We start from the raw sequence: 19191 nt of genomic DNA, 5'->3' as shown, positions 1-19191 counted from the left end.
ATATATATATTTGAAATCAATCAACTAGAGCCCAAAGTAGTCACGATATTCTAGAAAAGGAAAAAAATATAGCCACGAGGATTTAGAGTAATCAGTTACTAGATTCCGGTAGACCAACTACCTTCCTCACTCCCTTCCCCTAGATTCATCGTGAGTGAGATTCTTGGTAGCACACCACTTGGTAAAGTGACTACCTACTCTTCTGAGACGTGTAGTAGAGCCATCCTAGTCTCATACCAATTTGTTCCTCCGAGCGAGGGGCATAGTAAAATATAGACCAAAAGCAAAGTTTTCAAAACTCCATACTTGCAAAAATGAATTTTGATTGCTTAAGCATACATTACACCATTTGCGCATGTTATGATAGTTTTGGGGTCTTCCTAAAAGTGTATGATACTGTGTTCAGACACTTCTAGTATTAGCAAGAATAAAACTTACTCAAATAGGAGAGTTTGTCGCCCTAGACAATCTCCTATTTCTAGTCCTCCATCTCATAAGATGGCTAATGAAGTAATGCAAACTGAAGAGCATCTCTCCAACTTCTACACACCGTTGCAAGATGTGCCTCCATATTGTATACGACTCACACCGCTTACGAGCAATTTTAGGATTCCACTGAACGTGTTCAATCTTCTACCCATCTTCCACGGGTTAGAACATGAGTTATCGTATGAGCATCTACGCCGGATACATGAAGTATATAATACTTTTCACCATCCGGGCATCACCGACGATTAGGTTAAGCTACGAGTGTTTCCTTTCACTCTAGCTGGTAAGAGTCACTCTTGGCTTCTCTCATAGAAAGTCGACTCTTTCGATACATGGGAAAAGGTTATGTTCTCCTTCATGAAGAAGTACTTTCCGCCGAAGAAAACAGAAGAGATAAGAAGCAAGATATATTTCTCCAGACAGAGTCCGAGTGAGACATTTTTTGAAGCATGAGATAGATTCTTTGACCTACTCCATTCATGTCCTCATCATAAACTAGAAAAATCCACTCTTGTCTAATGTTTCTTCAGAGCCCTTCTCCCAGAACACAAAGTAACCCTCGACATCATGAGTAATGGTAATTTTTTAGATAGAGGTGCAATTGAAGCCTTAACCTTTCTTGAAAACCAAGCTGAAAAGAGTACCTATTGGAGCAACATAAACAATTCCAGAACAGCTCAACCCAGTACATCTAAGGCTAGTGGTATTTTTGAGGTGAAATCAGATTCAGAAATCAAAATCCTAATAGTAACCCTCACAAGAAAGATAGATGTCCTCACAACCAAATAAAAAGACCAAACCCCTCATCCTGTCATGAACATAAATACCTCACCATGAAATTTCTGTCTAAGCTTAAATCATATAGATGCCACCTGTCCCTTGATCACAAACCTATCATCACTTCAGCCAGAAGAAGTATGTGCTTTCAATATACCAAATGCACCGTGGAGATAACATTGAAACTTCACATGGACAAATGTTCCACAAAACCAAACACCACTAGGTTTCAACAAACCAACAAATACATTCAGACAAGGACAAGGACAAGATACCTATAACAATCAGAACAGAGTATTGGTTCCATCCCAGTTTAACCAGAACTATCAAAACCCGCCTGTAAACAACCAAAGAGACCTAGTTCCCATTACACCATCAACTAGTGTCCAAATAGATAAGCCTACCGAAATAATGCTATCTGTCATGCAACAGCAAACCCAAATCCTAGCATCCATGCAACAATCTCTGAACTTGTTAGCCCAAGATAAAACCCAGAAAGGTGTGTTCCCAAGTCAAGCTATTCATAATCGTAAACCAACAAACACAGCCTTTGAAGCAACAAGTGACGTGAAAGAAGCTGGAGCGCTAAAAACTCTTTCTTAATCATCATATCTACGAGGATTGAATCCTTTTTTCCGATGTATTCCTTTCCCTTTCCATCTTTTCCTTTAAAGGGGATACATCAATAAGGTAACCGGACCTCTCCACTTGGAGGGTGTGGTTGTAAGTGCCGGAGCCTTAGTCCACATTATATCTCGCATATTCTTTGTAAAACACTTTTTACTCGTCGTTGGAGTAAGTGTGAACATGTAGAGCAAGTATACAAATTTTCTTTTCTTTATTTACACTTCTTTTTCAAAAATGTTTGTTTTCTTTGTGCTATTAATGATGGATTCTCGATACATCAATAGTTAAGTGATTTTTCAAAATAGGCAATGGATTTTACACAGACCAACCCTTAGAACAACACAATCTAGGGGCAGTTTGAGATCAACTTTGCTTACTAAGGGTTGCTTATATCACCGAGCTATTCGCCCGGGGCAGGATATTTCATGTCTTCCACAGTAAATCCCCCAACTCGCGTAGCTGAAGCTCTGTCTGTCTAGATTGAGTTCACTACAGAGCCGGCATGAAAGTTACCTAAGATTATCTATTATGATTTGTTTTCGAGTAAGTAACATCTAGAATCACAAGTTTTGAGTACGAGATTCTTAAAACATTTCTTTATAGTTTCAAAACCAGAGGATATAAAAATGAAAGTTATATGCCCGGAATAACCAAAATGATATCGGATTAACGTATAATTTTATCTTCTTGGCAAAACCTCTATATGGATAAAGATATATTTTGAATGAGAAAACCAACTTAAAAAAAAAAGAATAAGAGATGAGGCGTCTCTAAACGAGAATTAAACAAAATAGAGTAACCCAAAGTAATACTATTATCTGTTTAATTATATCTTTTGCCTCCACCTCTCTATTTTGTCTTGAGAATGTACTGTTAAAAGATTCAAAAAATTTCAAAATTTCAAAATTTTTCTTTATTAAAAATCTTTCCCCCCTCGTTTAATTCTTTTCCCCTTCTAAATCTCTCTCGTTTCTGAAAAATATTTTCAAAAATGTCTTCTGTATCAAACAAAAACCCTCCACCTAGCAAGACTAGATGGATCAGTTTCAATGATCGTGTGTAAACATTTCCTAGAGAACTGCAACTTAAGATATGGACATATATACCGAAAATTATTCCTGGTTTAGGTAAGAGTTCATACGCACGTAAGAGACGAGCTATGAGAGAAAGCTGGTGTTTGAATTGTCAAACACCAACTTGACCCGGTCTTCAACTTCATAATAATTCTATTTATAAAGTCTACATGTGTTATCCCCCAGTGCATTACGCTCGGTCTAAGAGAGTAATACAGCAATCTGGTTGGAATTGACTCAAGTTTTCAAAAACTTCCAAGTCTTGGGGATCTGACTTAGAAATACCCACCTTTTTAAAATTTCTGTCAATCTTATTCAAAACCCAAAAAATTATGTACATATTTCCATACAGTTCTTGTACAGTTCTTTCCATCATCTGTTTCTCATCTACTGTTAGATGTGAGTGTACCCTATATCGTTACGTTGTATTTTCGATGTTGATCGTTTTGGTACCTCACGGGTCAAGATAGGACAAGTAACAAAGCGCGGATCAGCTCTTGAAGTTGGCAAGGCACTGAAGACAAGATCGGAATTTCCTGATTTCATTTGGGCTTGGGCCAAAATTTCAAACTCATTAAAGAGGCACATGCCATCAAGCTATTAAACTCACGCGCCTGCCCACCTCCTTTCTTCCTCCTCACAAATCCCCAACCCTAGCCGCCCCACTCGACTCGCGCTCGCACCCTTCTGGTTCACGACCGGCGTACACCTCAAGACACCACCACTCCAAAATTTTACAGTCTTCCCCATTTTCAACCCCCATTCCAACTAAAAACCCTAATTTTTTAAAATCCCTACTCTAAATGGCTTGAGTTCTTAAAATCGAGCTGGAGCAAAATTTTCAAGACCTCTTCTATTCCGATCTATTTGAAGTGCACTTCAGGGATGAGATTAGAAGAAGAGGATGGGAACCCTTGGTTTTGTTGGAAGGTGCGGCTTATTCACCCTCTCTTACTCTTTCGTTTTATAATTGTATGCTTAGAGGGGAGGATGACCACATTATGTTTGTTAAGGATGGCCACTCGCTGGAGCTCACCAAGGAGGTGGTGAGTGGAGTTCTGGGGATTCCTCTGAAGGCTTATGTTCAAACGGAATAGTCCCCAGATGGAAAGACCATCGACGTGATAATGGTAGAGATCACTTCTTGAGGGGGTTAAAAACCCCAAGTCTCACTGCGCATTTTAGAGTTCGCTACGAAGGAACCAGCTAGCAGTATCTCAGTGGACAGTCTACAACCTACTAGGCTCAGCCAAGCCTTCGGATATAGGTAAGGCATTGCTTCATCTTTTATGGACTATTCAAGAGCAGAAGAATAGCTTCTGCATCGTCTCCTTCATATTCGAGCAACTCTATAAACTGAAGAAGTCAACCGCCCCTCTGCCAGTGCTAGTCACCAAGATCATGCAACACTGAGGGTTCCAAGACACAGATGCCCTAGTGGAGGTTAAGGACGCTACCACAGGTCCTATCTATGCCCACTGCGTCCAGAAGTTATGGCTTTCACCTACCGCCCAAGCCGCTGAGCAAGCACGCCTGACTAAGAAGGTGGATTACTTCGCTGAAGATGCCACTCGACAATTCACTCAACCTATGGATGGAATTCACTTTCTCCATGGAGGCCAGAGGATTCTGCACTCATATCTCCACCAGCTCAGGGAAACTCAGGGTAACATCATAGCAGAACAACAGGCTATCAGAGCGAAACAACATACCCTAAGGGAGGAGCAGTGGTCCTTCCAGCAGGAGCAGCGACGTTTTCAGCACAATGTCACAAGAACACTGCAGAGCATCAGAGACACGTTCCTACGTAGTGATAGACATGCCAGGCCTCGATGTCAGCAAGGAGAAGGATCTTTTAGACGTCGAGACGAGTCACGCACGGATTCTAACTAGAATTCCTAGTGTCCGTATAGTTGGATCTATTTATTTTTCTGTTTCTTTTTCATGTGTATGACGTAGTATAAGTTTAATTTTATACTTAATATTATCTGCTTGTTTTATTTTGTTTTGTTTTTCTTGTGGAATTTGGTTTATGAGTAGAAGGTAAAACAAATACATCATGCCAAAATTTTCTATGCATTTTATATATGTTTTCAAAAATACAAAAACCTAAAAAGATTTCATAGTAGTATAAATATCCCTAGTATAATAAACCATGTATTTCTCATTCTATATCAAACAACCCACACCCCAAATTTATTTGGGGTGACGTATTTTCATAATGAAGAACAGAATACAGGTGTATCACCGTTTTTGCTCATGTTTCTATGGTAATCTCTTTCCTTATCTCTTCATACTTTGAGGACAAAACATAGTTCTATTTGGGGTGGTATAGTAACATTTTGCAAAAACTAGGCAGTTTTCTACATAGTAGATATAATAGTATATTTCTTTCTTTCTAAAAAAAAATCGAAAAAGTCCAAAAATATTTTTCTGTTTAGTATTAAAAAGTCTTGTTTCATTTTTCTATAATGAATAAAAAGTTTAGAAGTCTCATTATAGCAATAGAGTAAGGACTTGTTCTTCGTAATTAGACTAATATACTTACAATAGTTTCTACATCTTTTCATGAATGGCATGCATCAACATTTGTTTGTATATAGTAGTGAGTTTCCGAAGCTAAGGTTAGAACAATTAAGTTCTATATCCTGTGAGAATCTAACCAAAAGCCTCATCTGAATGATTATTGAGTAATGACACAAAGGATGTCCAGATAGAAAGACCACACGTCCACTTACTTGATCACCATGCCATATCCTATGAGAGAATTAGGCACTTTTTGGATCGATATAGCCAAATAAACATTAAAAACCCAAAAAAATAGTTTTCCTCTAGTTACCCCTCTTGAACCTTCAACCTTTCTAAAAACTTTTTTATTTTTCACCAAAAATTTCTAAACCGTTGCAATACACAATAAAAAGCTTACCCAGCTGATGAGTTGAGAACTGGATGGATATCAGAAAAAGAGAAGAGAAGACCTTGTACAAAAATAGAACAGTTATTTGCTTCAAAAAGAAAAAGAAAAGAAAGACCCATCAAAAACCAAAACTCCAAAGAAAAAAAAAATCAAAGAGTCAAAAAAATTGAATCTCCCAAAAGTTCAAAATCAAAAGGAGACGATATCAGAAACAAAAGCAAAGTTTGAACTCACAAAAATTCAAAATCATATGGAGTCACAAAGCTTAAGGGCTAAAAGAATGTATCACAATTCGGAAGCAAAAGAACAAAACGAGGTTTTTCTCTGGTTACAAGTATCTTGAAGACCCAGTTTCTTAACTTATCATATTTTGTTTTTCCCTTCCTTTTTCTTTCTAAACCATCACCCTAGCCCCGTAACTCTTAATAAAAGACCGCTAGCTCGATTAGGAATAGGATGGTGTGATAGTAAGTGGCAAGCGTGATCAATCGACCCCGGTTTCTTTGGACATCATTTGAGTATGTGAGGAATATAAGTGCCCACTGCACTTGAGAGAACGAACCTTGAGTGAATATATCAGAAAGTTGTGATTGCAACACACCCCTGTGAGAACCCACCTTAAGGAAGCTCTCCAAAAGCCTTGAAAACAACTCTGCTTTTGCATTTCATTACTCATATTTTGTACATTTATCTTTAGATGATTAAATTACTGTATATATGTTACTCTAAGTTCAAAAGAGTTTGTCCTTATTCACTGCTAATGAGATGTATGAACTTCTGAGAATAAATAAGAAAACAAGACCCTTTGTACTAAATAGAAGAAGTTTGTGAGTACCTTCACTAGAAAACTCTCACGAGGCTTAAAACTCGTCCACTAGGGAATTCCTAGTGGTTTAAGGCCTTGTTGCATATAGTCAATGTAATCACACTCTGTGAAACGAGATTAGTATAACTTATAATAAATCACTCATTTGTGATCTTGGTTTTTTATCTCATCCTTGCTTGAGGACAAATAAGATGCTATTTGGGGGTGGTGATCAGCTCCCAAATGTGCGTTTTCTTACCCGTATATTGCTGCATTATAACCTTTCTTATGCTTAACGAAAAGACAACTCATAGCTTTTATTGTCTTTTTCATGTTAAAGAGTATTTTAGACCACTTATCATAAAAGCTGCGTCTTAGCACCAAAAGGAGCCTTAATCACGCTTATTATGAAGACTAGTAGCTGCTATGGAAAAGTGCTAAAAAAGTCAAAGTCAACGGTCAACGTCAAAAGTAAAAGCCCTCAAATCAGAAGACTAGAGATGGAGGCCCTTATCTAAAAATATGATGACTTTCTCCCTAAACCTACCTTGGTCATGAAGAAACCAAAAAACAAAAGCAAAAGCAAAAGTGAAGTGTGAGGTGTATAAATTATAATAGAGAAGGGCAAATCTGTAAAAGGCAAAACTAGGGATATATAATCAAAAATCAAAAGAGAGAGAAACCATCCATTGTCTTAGGATCTAAACCATTTGGTTTGTTTAATTTCTTGTCTTGTTTTTCAATTCATGTTTTTATTTTCTTGTTGTTTTATTTCAATTCATTCAACTTGTTATTTTCTTGTTCTTATTTCAATCAATCTTGTTTACTTGTTCTTTGTTTTAATCTTTAATCTTGCTCACTTGTTCTTATTTCAATGTTTTAATCAATTTTCCCTTTCATGTTTTCAAGTCATTTCAATACAACAATCAAAACTTTCAAGTTTTCATTAGCTTAGAACCATTCTAATCCATACAAGAGTCTACCTTTCTTCTTCACATCTCCTTCACTCAAACTCTAAACAATTTAGGATGAACCTCACTCTTAAACAAACTTTTTGAAGTATACTCACCACAATCTAAAGCTTCAAGAACCATACTGACATTTACATGGCCTCCCATGAACCCATCATCACCGGTCGGTGCAACCACAACATTCACATCCGTGGTGCACCATTTCCCCACACAGTCCAATCCATACATCAACTCTTAATCTAGTTTTGAAAAATAACCTTCCTTTTTTTTTTGCACGCAAGTAGGGCGATATTTTATTAATCTAATAAAGAATGTTACATCGAGAGCAGAGAGCTTACATCCAAATCATGGTGAAAATAGTACTTCCAAGTTTAGTTAAACCGGTAGTAAGTCCTGTAAGGGCTTTCTAGGCTAGTGACATAACTTGGTTTGGTAGAGCTCCACCGCTCCTCACCTTGGTTAAGAGTTGATCCCATCTTGGCAACTGCATCAGCACCAAAATTTGCTTCTTGGTAGGTATGTGATAGTCTCCAGCTAGTAAGTTTTTAAGTTGCTCGAAGCCATCTTGCTTTGAGCACCCAACGAGCAATGTCCCTACTAAGAGCTATGATAGTAGCTAGTGAGTCACTTTCTATCCATAGATGATACCATCCATTTAACACTGCTAGTTCCACTGCCAAAACAATGGCGTAGCACTCCGCTTTGAAGTTTGTGGTGATCCCAAGTCCATAGGCCTTGACACCAATAACCTGGGCCAAGTGGTCTCTAAAGATGGCCCCAGCACCTCCAATCCCTGGATTTCCAGCGGAAGAACCATCAGTATTGGCTTTGACTACACCATTTTCAGGTGGGGTCTATCTGACTTCTTTTATGCTTCTATCTCATGCTTTACCCTTGATGTTGAGTGAGTGAAGCACTTCCAAGTCTTCTACAGAGTTAAACATATAGCCAGAAGCTATCCTGCCTGAGGCTTGAGCACCTTTAGTAACTTCGTTCTTGATGTGAGCCCTGTTCAAGCTTTTGTCTCCCCACACTCCATACAAACTAGCAACTCAGTCTCCCCTCCAAGGAACTGCCTCATGATAGACATCTTCCTCAGTCATCTTCTCCAACAACACACCGCCACTTCCAAAACACTTAAACAACCACCCACTACCTGAAACATCTTTCTACCTCCATAGCCACACCGTCACTTTTTATTCCTCCTCATTTCTTTCTAACCAACTTACTCCAAACAATTCTTATCAAGAGGTTTTACTCCCTCCTCAATAACAACTTAAAAATGGCAGTAAGACAATCAGAAAAAAGAACTGGAAGCAAAAATGGTAGTAAGAAATGACAAAATCAACAAAGCATGCAAATAACAATGACTTAAGAGCCAGTTCAAATAGGCCACCTAATCGCCTCTGGACCATTTGATCAATAAGTGATTCATATCTATGGTTAAGATCCACAAAATCTATGCAGAATCCATGCCATATGTGTCAAGTCCAGCTATCTTGATCTCCGATCTCTACATACCATCTACGGCTCTATGCTCTGTGTACAACTCACCACCACATGTCCACCATTTGTCACTCATATGTGGCAAATCAAATCACGCATAGTCTACGCCATAAAAGTCTGCAAGTTTCAAGAGATAGCTATTCTTTCCAAAACATCCCTATTCATTTCATACAAAACAAGACAACACACACCACATCAAAATATTCTTTACGACAAACATAATGCAGTTATATGCAGATCATATGCAAACAAGACCAATATTTTCGCATAAACAACAATGAGTTCAAGTAAACATCATATCCTACAGTGAGCCCCACTGGGAATCCCCAAATGGAAAATGACTCTATTGTATTCTACATAACTATCATTCAATAGATGAAAAGCGAGCAGCACACATCATACTCTATTGTATCATGCCACCAATGGCCATACGATTCAAAAGACAATCTCACCAACACTCATCATAAATCAAGGTACAAGAAGATCGACAACCCCCTCACCAACAATTCGGCACCCTCATACACTATTGTCTCCTCAGCTAACCCAGCACGACCCGCATCAGGCACCAGAGTAACACCTTGACCACTCGAACTTGTCGCAAGACTCCGATCTTCCCCAGTTTCCATCACAAATTTTCCTTGACCATCACCAGGCAACACAACATTCCTCGATGACACTTCTTGACCATCCCAGTTATCACCCCTCTCGCTCGGGTACACGAATGACGTAGACGATTCATACCCATCACTTTGCAAAATTTCTTCAATCTGGGCACCCGAAGCAACGATCAGCCTCCCACCCGCCAGATAACCAGCCAACTGGTTCCACCTATCAACAAGTTTTCCAGCCAGCTCCTCATACCTATCCATATGCTCTTCTGCCCACTCCAGTCGCCCTTCCTTGTCCTTTAACTTCGTAGCTTGCTCAGCATACCTAATCTGCAAATGCTTTCATAGGTCCCGTTCAATCGAGTGAATGAGCATATATTCACTTGATTCAGCCTTGGCATTCACCAACAATTCTTCTGAACAAACAGTCTTGTTCACAACCTCCAATTCCCTAACACGATCTCTCAAGTTGTTTATCTCCACCTGCTTCACTGCTAACTCTGAATCTGACACAACACCAACAGACGCCAGCTACGAAAAGTTAATTGGCACCATCCCACTCTAACCTCTCTTACGAGTCATACCATCCACCCTCACCACATCACCTTCTCTACCCCTCTTTTCACTTATCTTTTTTCCCAACCCAGCAGCACCCAATGAATTACCTTTCTCCATTTTGTCCACCCCCATCCTCAAACTCGAGAACCTACCCTGCGCTTACACTTGACCAGCTACCTTCCTCTCTTGAGCCGCAACCAATCCACGTTCGTCGAAATAATGACCAATCGACGTATAAAACATACCAGTAACCAGCACCAGATACTCCCAGTTAGGCAAATCCAACACATCCGCTATACCTGATCTCAAACTCATAGCACACAACATAACCTTTCGACACTTCGACCAAGTCGATCTCACATACATGCATTTTAACACATCATTCATCACAATCCCGCCCCATACCCCTTGCATTTCATTTAACATATAAAAAAACCCTCATATAACGCCAGCTGTTACCAGAAACCTGATATGGTGCCTCATGACGCCTATCATAACAGTTTGCAATGGTGGCTTAAACGCAGGCATTCTCACAAAAATACATCTTTGGTCTCAAATCCGCAATCACTTTGAAACCAAGCTTTTTCACACCACACAACTCCCGCACCAGCCTCTCCAACCACTCTCCAATCGGTGAGCCTCGATAAACCAAAACAACAAAAGCCTCCTCCACCAAATCCTCCCCCACACCTGAATTAGCATCACCCTCATTCAACTCCTCACCCAATCCATGATCACTCCCACTACTCTCTTCCCTATTAGAAGCCGATTCCTCTATATCTAGAATCTCTTTACAAATACGACCTCTCCCATAAAGATTAACCGTAAACACCAACTCTTCAGAACAAACATTTTCTTCTTCATTAACAAAGTTTTCCTCTCCTACATAAGTATCATCAGAACTATCACTATTTACATCACAACCAAAAATCCAACCATACCTCATACCCAAACTTACATTACAAACACGAAAATACTTTTGTTCTAACACAAGAAAAACTAAACCTTCCCTACCCAACCATAAAACAGACAAAAAACAAAGCAAACAACCAATGACAAAGATCAAGAAACACACATTTTTTACCAACGCAGATTCCACTCTTTCTCGCAAGCTTCCACAAATGATGAATGAAGAAAAAACAACGGTATAGTTCCTTTTGCAACACTCCGCAAACTGCTTGCACTTCATAAACAAACCCTTTTTTTTTTTTACTAAACTCCATTGAGTTATGCACTCTTACCAGATGAAGCCCAGCTCTTAATTAGATGGAAAACTGTCATTTTTCCCATTAATGACTCATCCAAAACCTTTCACCTAACCGTTTTGAGCGCCAAGTTTCAATCTCAAAATTCATATCGACGACCCAGAATAAACTCATCCAATTGTCCGACATCAGTACTAAAGTAAGATTACTAGCCCTTCTTACTTTCCAGAATTCCTTTTGCTTGTGCTAAGATTATTATTTTCAAATTAGAATTATTATTTATTAGGAATTTGGAATATTTAGTATTTTCTATTTAGAGTTTAATTAGTTTTAAAAGTCTAGGTTAGATTTAGAAGTCTAGTTTCCATATTAATCAAGTATGGCTTATCTATATAAAGAGGGTATTGTACTTTTGTTTATTCAACCAATTATCAATTATCAAATCTCCAAAACCTATTATACTTTTCTCCCTCAACTTCTATAATTCTTCTATTCAATTTTCTTTCTCCTTAAATCTATTCCTTCTTTTGAAGATATCCTCATCTTTTCTTCTAAATATCTATTTGTTCTATATCAAGTACCATGTATGCACAACTCTATCAATGCATTGGCTGCCATGTACTCACCTTGAGCTCCACAACCATTTCTTCAAACGAAAAAGCAATCATAACCGCAACAGTTATTGTTCCAAGCTATTCGCCACTAATTCACATAATCGTCCCATCACGTGACTACAGTTTCAAGATTTCTCATCAGCACGTCCTTTTCAACGATGTGCTAACGAGAGAGAAAGAGAGCTATATAAGGGACATCCTATCAAGCAAGCATATGATGTGCACACAATCCATACACAACGACTCCGCCAACTCGACTTCAAACATACGAACACTCACCACACTCAATGACTCGCGCATTCGTCAAAATATTGATCAGACCCCAAATGTGCATTTTATTACCCTTACAATGCTTCAAATATGTCCTTCTTATGTTTTATAAACAGATAACTCATAGTTTTTGCTGCCATTTGCAGCTTACAGGCATTTTTAGACCACTTATTGTAAAAGATGCATTTTAGCACCAAAAGGAGTTCTATTAATGCTTGTTATGAAGACTCTAGCTTACAGGAGAAAATGCTGAAAAGTCAAAGACAAGGTCAAAGTCTAAGTCTAAGTCTAAGTCAACGGTTAGTGGTAAATGAGCTAAACCCAGAAGACTGAAGGTTATGGCCTTAACTCAAAAGTAGTCTTGTATAACCAAGCTTGCTCATGAAAAAACCCAAAAGCAAAAATTAAAAGTAACTAATGAGGTGGCTTGAATCTAGAGAAAGCATAAAGCAACCTCATGAGGTGGCTTAAATCCAATGTTGAGGGGTAAATCTGTAACTTGGAAAAATGTGTAATATATAAGCCAAAAATTCGGAGGAGAGAGGGCACCTAGACTTAATCTATGGTCATGGAGGAGTAATGTAGATTTTTATTTCAAGTCCTTTACATTCAAGTTTTTATTGCTTTATTTACTTTTGTTCTTCAATACAAGTTTGTTATTCAAGTTTCAATCCAAGTTTGTTCTTCAATACAAGTTTTCAATCTAAAGTTGTTAGTCAAGTTTTCAATCCATGTTTGTTATTCAAGTTTTTGTGTTGTTTGCAATCTCAACTCAATGCATTTCATTCCAAACCAAGTTTCTTTTCAATACAAGTCATTTATTTCTTCACAAACAAAACAAGTCATGAACTTTAAAGGACCACTACCTTCCCACCTTCATTAAACTCTCATTCATCCATCTTCAGAAGTCTACGGTGAACCTCACAACCCACTAACACTACATCAAATATTAAAATAGCGCCGCTGCCAGGGATTGGAGAAGTTGGATTCATGATTAAGCTATAAGGAGGGAAACAACATTTTACCACCTTCATTTCTTGTTTTATTTCATTTTTGTCATTTTATTTTGTTTATTTTCATTACTGATCTATTTTGTTTTGAATCCAGGTACATAGTTGAACAGCTAGAAAAGAGTTGGAGCTACTGATGGAAATCGGGACAACTTCACCAAAATCAAGTGTGGACCAGCCTGCAACCGCCCACCCACCTCCAGCAAGAGAGCAACAATTTTTTGGCAGTTAGATCTACTTTATCTCGTGGTTTCAACTATGGATCCAGATTTTATAATAGAGTAGTGTACATCAGTAAACCTTGTTTTGATAAATATATACAAAAAAAAAATGAAAATATCAAAAAAATTAGTTAATATTATTAGTTAGGTTATGTTAGGATGAGTTAATCACTTGGTTGAAGTTGTACAACTTACCAAGAATTAGAGTTTTCATTGCCTTGGGAAGTTTGAGTGTGCGAGGCGAGTCATGTATTATACGCTCGCACATTTTGAATCAACTTGGTAATCAACACTCTAATTACGATTAGCTATAGTTAATATATTAGTATATTAGTATTAGTTTTACTTTTATGTTTTGGGCCCTTGGAGGCAAAGTTATATAATTATTAAAAATCCGGACTGTGGAATTTTTTTAAAAAATATGATTTTTGTAACCTAAAATAGGAAACGATAGAACGGTTGGGTCTAATTCTCAGATCACGCGCCTACCAACGTCGCCTTAACCTCAAGCAGCATGTAAGCATTGCTTTAGAGGCAAGCTCTAAACATCCTCGAAGTCCTTGTAAGAGGATACCTTAAGTGTTACGAGCATGCTTATATGATTGTTTGAGTTAAATTTTCGCACTGTATTTTCAATTCATGCATAAGGCTTAACCTGAGCCAAATAACAACCATTGGGAGGTCATTACCTAATGTAGATGATAAAGATAAAAATTGAATAGCTTACCTACGAAATGAACGTTGAATCTCAAAACGTAAGTAAACTAAAACTAATCTTATGAGTCTATATTTATCAAAGTTTCTACTCTCAATCCCTTGAGATATAGTAGAGTAAGAAGCTCGTTCCACTCCTAGTGCTCTAGCATGGAATTGTTTTCTAGTCTAATTGATCAGTCTTTAAGTCAATGAGAGCTTTACGAAGGTGTGTTATACTACGATACCTATATGAAAGTGATTATGTTGAATCTAACTACGAATGCTATGGCAATATGATTGTTTTGAATCTAGATAAAGGATTAGAGGGGAATTGAATCCACCTCGAATCCAACTTAATAACCTAGCATAGATTCTTGTATCTCGATTCTTACGTTCTTACGGCAAGAAATTCGAGTTCTAATCCCTAGTGTTCATGGCATTTCTACCGAGTACTAACTAGCATGTGAGGTCGCCCACCCATTCTCATGGCGAATCACGACCTTCTAGATTGGAATAGACTCTACAATGCTTCTACACTATACCACTAAGTTTTCATCAAGGCTTCATCAACCCCTCTAATGGAGGTTTTAGCCTTGAATCATTCCGCAATCATTCCCATATGAATCTAAACTACACATATTATCAAGATTCGAAATTTACTAATCTAATTAAACAATGATTAAATTCTAATTAACAACTAAGAAATGGTAACCAACAATAATTAAAAACTAGATCTAATATATTGAAATAACACAATTCGAAATTGATAAAATAACTATTTTATTTATCTAATCAATCAAGAACAATGATTCAAAAACTTAATCTAAAACAAGAATTGAAAATGGAGCTAAAACTTAATTTAATTAATTAAACTAGATCTAGAATTATATATATTGTTTTAGGTCTAACTAGCTACCATTAACAAAGAGCTAAGCTTTGGTTTTTATATGTCTAGATCCAAAAATCGTGCATGGGCTTGGAGCCATGTTTTGGGCCAGAGAATCAGGCCCAAAACCCCATTCTTTCAGTCCAAAAAGGCCTTTTCAGCTGCAGTTGGCTTCAACAGACTTTTTGTCCACTTCTGCTCCTCTGATTGGGTCAAGGCTTAGACCATTGGAAACCTCTTTCCGAGCCGGCCGTTTTGACATAAGGTAGGCCCCATTCCGAGGTCTGAGTCCAAAGATACGACCTTCGGAAGTTCTCACGACTTGTGTCTTTGTTTTGGCCCGCGGTCGACTTTTCAGCTTTTGACCGGGCTTTAGGAAGGCTTTGTCTTCTTGAATCTAGGCGTTTAATCACGGAACTCCTTAGTAACCGGCCTTAGCTCCTTTATCTCGCTAAAGTGGCACATTTCTGCACATAATGGACTTTGAAACCTGAAATGCATAAAAACACGTAATCAGTGTTAACTCTTAACTATTACTCACATAATTGGTCTAAAAGTATGACTGTTATAGGGTTAAAACTACAGTTTTGGGCTCTTATCAGTAGATAAACCGGACGTTGCTTGTTACTTGAGGCCCAATCGAACAAACAAATTAAAATCAATTAACTAGAACCTAAAGTAGTCACGCTCCTCAAGAAAAGGACAAAAATATAGCCACAAATATTTAGAGTAAAGATACTAGATTCTAGTAGACCAACTACCTTCCTCACTCCCCTCCCCCAAATTCAGCGTGAGTTAGTTTCTTGGTAGCACACCACTTGGTGAAGTGATTACTTACCATTCTGAGCCGTGTAGTAGATCCCACCTAGTCCCGCACCCAACTATTCGTCTGAACAGGGCATAGTAATCTATATACCATGCAAACATTTTCAAAACTCCAAATTGCAAAAACGAATTTTGATTGTTTGAGCATCCACTGCATTATTTGCACATTTTTAGGTAGTTTTGCTGATCTTGCTAAAGTGCATGATACTGCATTCAAGCACTACAAGGTTTAGTGAGCATAAAACGTATTCACGTAGGAGAGCATGCTGTCCTAGACAAACTCCTATCTCTCGTTCTCCACCTTCTAAGATGGTTGACAAAGTCGTGCAAGCTGAAGAGCCTCTCTCCAACTTCGACACACCATTGCAAGATGGACCTCCATCTTGTATACGACTCACATCGCTCACGAGCGATTTTTGCATTCCACCGAATGTGTTCAATATTCTATCCATCTTCTACGGGTTTGAACACGAGTTACCATACGAACATCTACATCAGATACATAAAGTATGCAATACTTTCCACCATCCGGACGTCACTGACAATAAACTGAAGTTACGAGTGTTTCCTTTCACTCTAGCTGGTAAAAGTCATGCATGACTTCTTTCTCAAAAGCCTGATTCTTTCGATACATGGGAAAAGGTTGTGTTCTCCTTCATGAAGAAGTACTTTCTATCGAAGAAAACATAAGAGATTATAAGCAAGATACAGTTCTTCAGACAGAGTTCGAGTGAGATATTCTCCGAAGCATGGGATAGATTCTCTGACCTACTCCATTCATGTCATCACCATAAACTAGAAAAATTCACTCTTGTCCAATGTTTCTTCAAAGGTCTTCTCCAAGAACACAAAGTAACCCTCGACATCATGAGTAATGGAAATTTTTTGAATAGAGATGCAACCGAAGCTTTAATCTTTCTTGAAAACCAAGCTGAAAAGAGTACCCATTGGGGTGACAAAAACAATTACATAACAACCCAACCCAGTACATCTAAGGCTAGTGGTATCTTTGAGGTGAAATCTTATTCGAAAATCAAAATATTAATTGAATCCCTCATAAGAATGATAGATGCCCTCACAACCAAACAAAAGGACCAAACTCCTTATCCTGTCAAGAACATAAATTCCTCACCATGCACTTTCTGTCTCAGCTTAAATCACATAGATACCAATTCTCCCTTGCTCCCCAACATATCATCACTTCAACTAGAAGAAGTATGTGCTTTCAACGTACCAAATACACCATGGAAGCAACACCCTAATTTCACATGGACTACTAATCCACAAACCCAACCACCTTCAGGGTTCGCTAATCACGTCAAACCACCAAATACATTCAGATAAGGACAAGATACCTATAACAATCAGAACAGACCATTAGTTCCATCCTAATTTAACCAGAACTACGAAAACCTACTGATCAACAACCAAAAAGACCTAGTTCCAGTTACACCACTCCTTAGTGTCCAATCAGATAAGCCATCCGAGATAATGCTAGCCGTTATGCAAAATAACAAACTCAAATCTTAGCATCCATGCAACAATCTCTAAACCTGCTAGTTCAAGACAAAACCCAGAAAGGTGTGTTCCTAGGCTAAGCAATTCAAAATCTTAAGCTACAAGAGATTAAAGCTGTCACAACTTTACATTCTGACAAAATAGTTGACAACAGAGTAGTCCTACCAAAAGACCAGGTACTTATAAAGATACCAGTTCCAATACAAACCTTACCAGAACCAGAAACTGAAAAACAGATACCTCCAAATGTCTCTGTCAATATTCCAGTTCTTAAACCATCAACTCACTCACCTAAACCAGTTAAGAAGTATAAACCAAAGGCACCATTCCCAGCACACATGATGACACCTAAGGAGGATGAAAATTTTGATGAAATCAAAGAGACATTCAAGAATCTAACCATAAATATGCCGTTTCTTGATGCCACCAAACATTTACCCAAACATGCCAAATTTCTTAAGGACATGTGCACTAACAAAATAAGAATTAACATTCTAAAAGATGCCTTTCTTATAGAACAATTTTCATCCCTCACATAAACCAATGGAATTGTCAAATATAAAGATCCTAGCCGTCCTACCATTCCTTGCACTATAGGAGACAAGTACACAACTACTGCCCTACTCGATCTTGGAGCAAGTGTTAACCTTTTCCATACTATCTATTCAAACAACATGGTTTCCATGAGCATACACCTACAGCTATGACCTTACAATTAGCCGATCGCTCCATTAAATACCCAAAAGGTATAGTTAAAAATGTGCTAGTCAAGTTTAAAGATTTTTACTACCTTGTTGATTTCATCATCCTTGACACTGAAGTCGCTCATGATTCCACACCTATCATTCTAGGGCCCCCATTTTTGGCAATTGCCAACGCCCTCATCAATTGCCGCAGTGGATCTATGATCATGTCTTTCGAAAATCTCTCAGTCAAAGTTAATATCTTTAAGATGATAAAACAACAGATGGAAGAGGAATTGGATGGAAAAGTGAGTATGATAGAAAATGAAGTTCAAGAATATTATGACAGAACTTTCCCAAAAAATGAGGTGCACCAGTTTCTATCTTTTGGAGACTCTGATTTCAACATAGATCATTATAAGGAAGATACCAATGCCACCTTGAAATCCATTCATTTATACAATTTAGATGATGATTTACCTAAACATGAAGAATCCTCACCAGCCCAAGCTTTCACTGTGGAAGAACAAAACCATGTGGAAACCTTGTTACCCATAGCACCTACACCTGACCTTAAGCCTTTCCCTCCTGACCTAAAATATATTTATCTTGATCCTGATGGCACTCATCCCATCATCATTTCATCTTAGTTAACAGAAAATGAAGAAGAGCGCCTGGTTAAAGTGATTTAAGAACATCGTTCTGCCATTGGTTAGTCTCTTGATGATATAAAAGGAATTGATCCAAAAATTTGCTCCCACTGGATTCATCTGGAAGAGAATGCTAAGTCATCTAGAGAGCCACAACGTCGTTTAAATCCAGCTATGAAGGAAGTCATACGCGAAGAGATCTTAAGATTACTGGATGCCTGAATCATTTATCCTATTTTTGATAGTGAATGAGTTAGTCCTATTCATGTGGTACTAAAGAAA

At 38.0% G+C, this 19191-nt stretch overlaps 1 non-coding gene across 1 annotated transcript; it reads right to left on the bottom strand.

Moving 5' to 3' along the window:
• Positions 1–880: 880 nt before the first annotated feature.
• LOC147482177 (small nucleolar RNA R71) lies at positions 881–986 on the bottom strand. The gene has a single exon (XR_015207094.1). It is a non-coding gene; the product is annotated as a small nucleolar RNA R71 (small nucleolar RNA).
• Between the last annotated feature and the right edge of the window lie 18205 nt (positions 987–19191).

Source organism: Coptis chinensis, chromosome 8 (assembly GCF_015680905.1).
Source record: "Coptis chinensis isolate HL-2020 chromosome 8, ASM1568090v1, whole genome shotgun sequence".
Taxonomy (NCBI): Eukaryota; Viridiplantae; Streptophyta; class Magnoliopsida; order Ranunculales; family Ranunculaceae; genus Coptis; species Coptis chinensis.
Note: the sequence above shows the minus strand (reverse complement) of the source record. Positions and strands in the feature narration are given on the sequence as shown.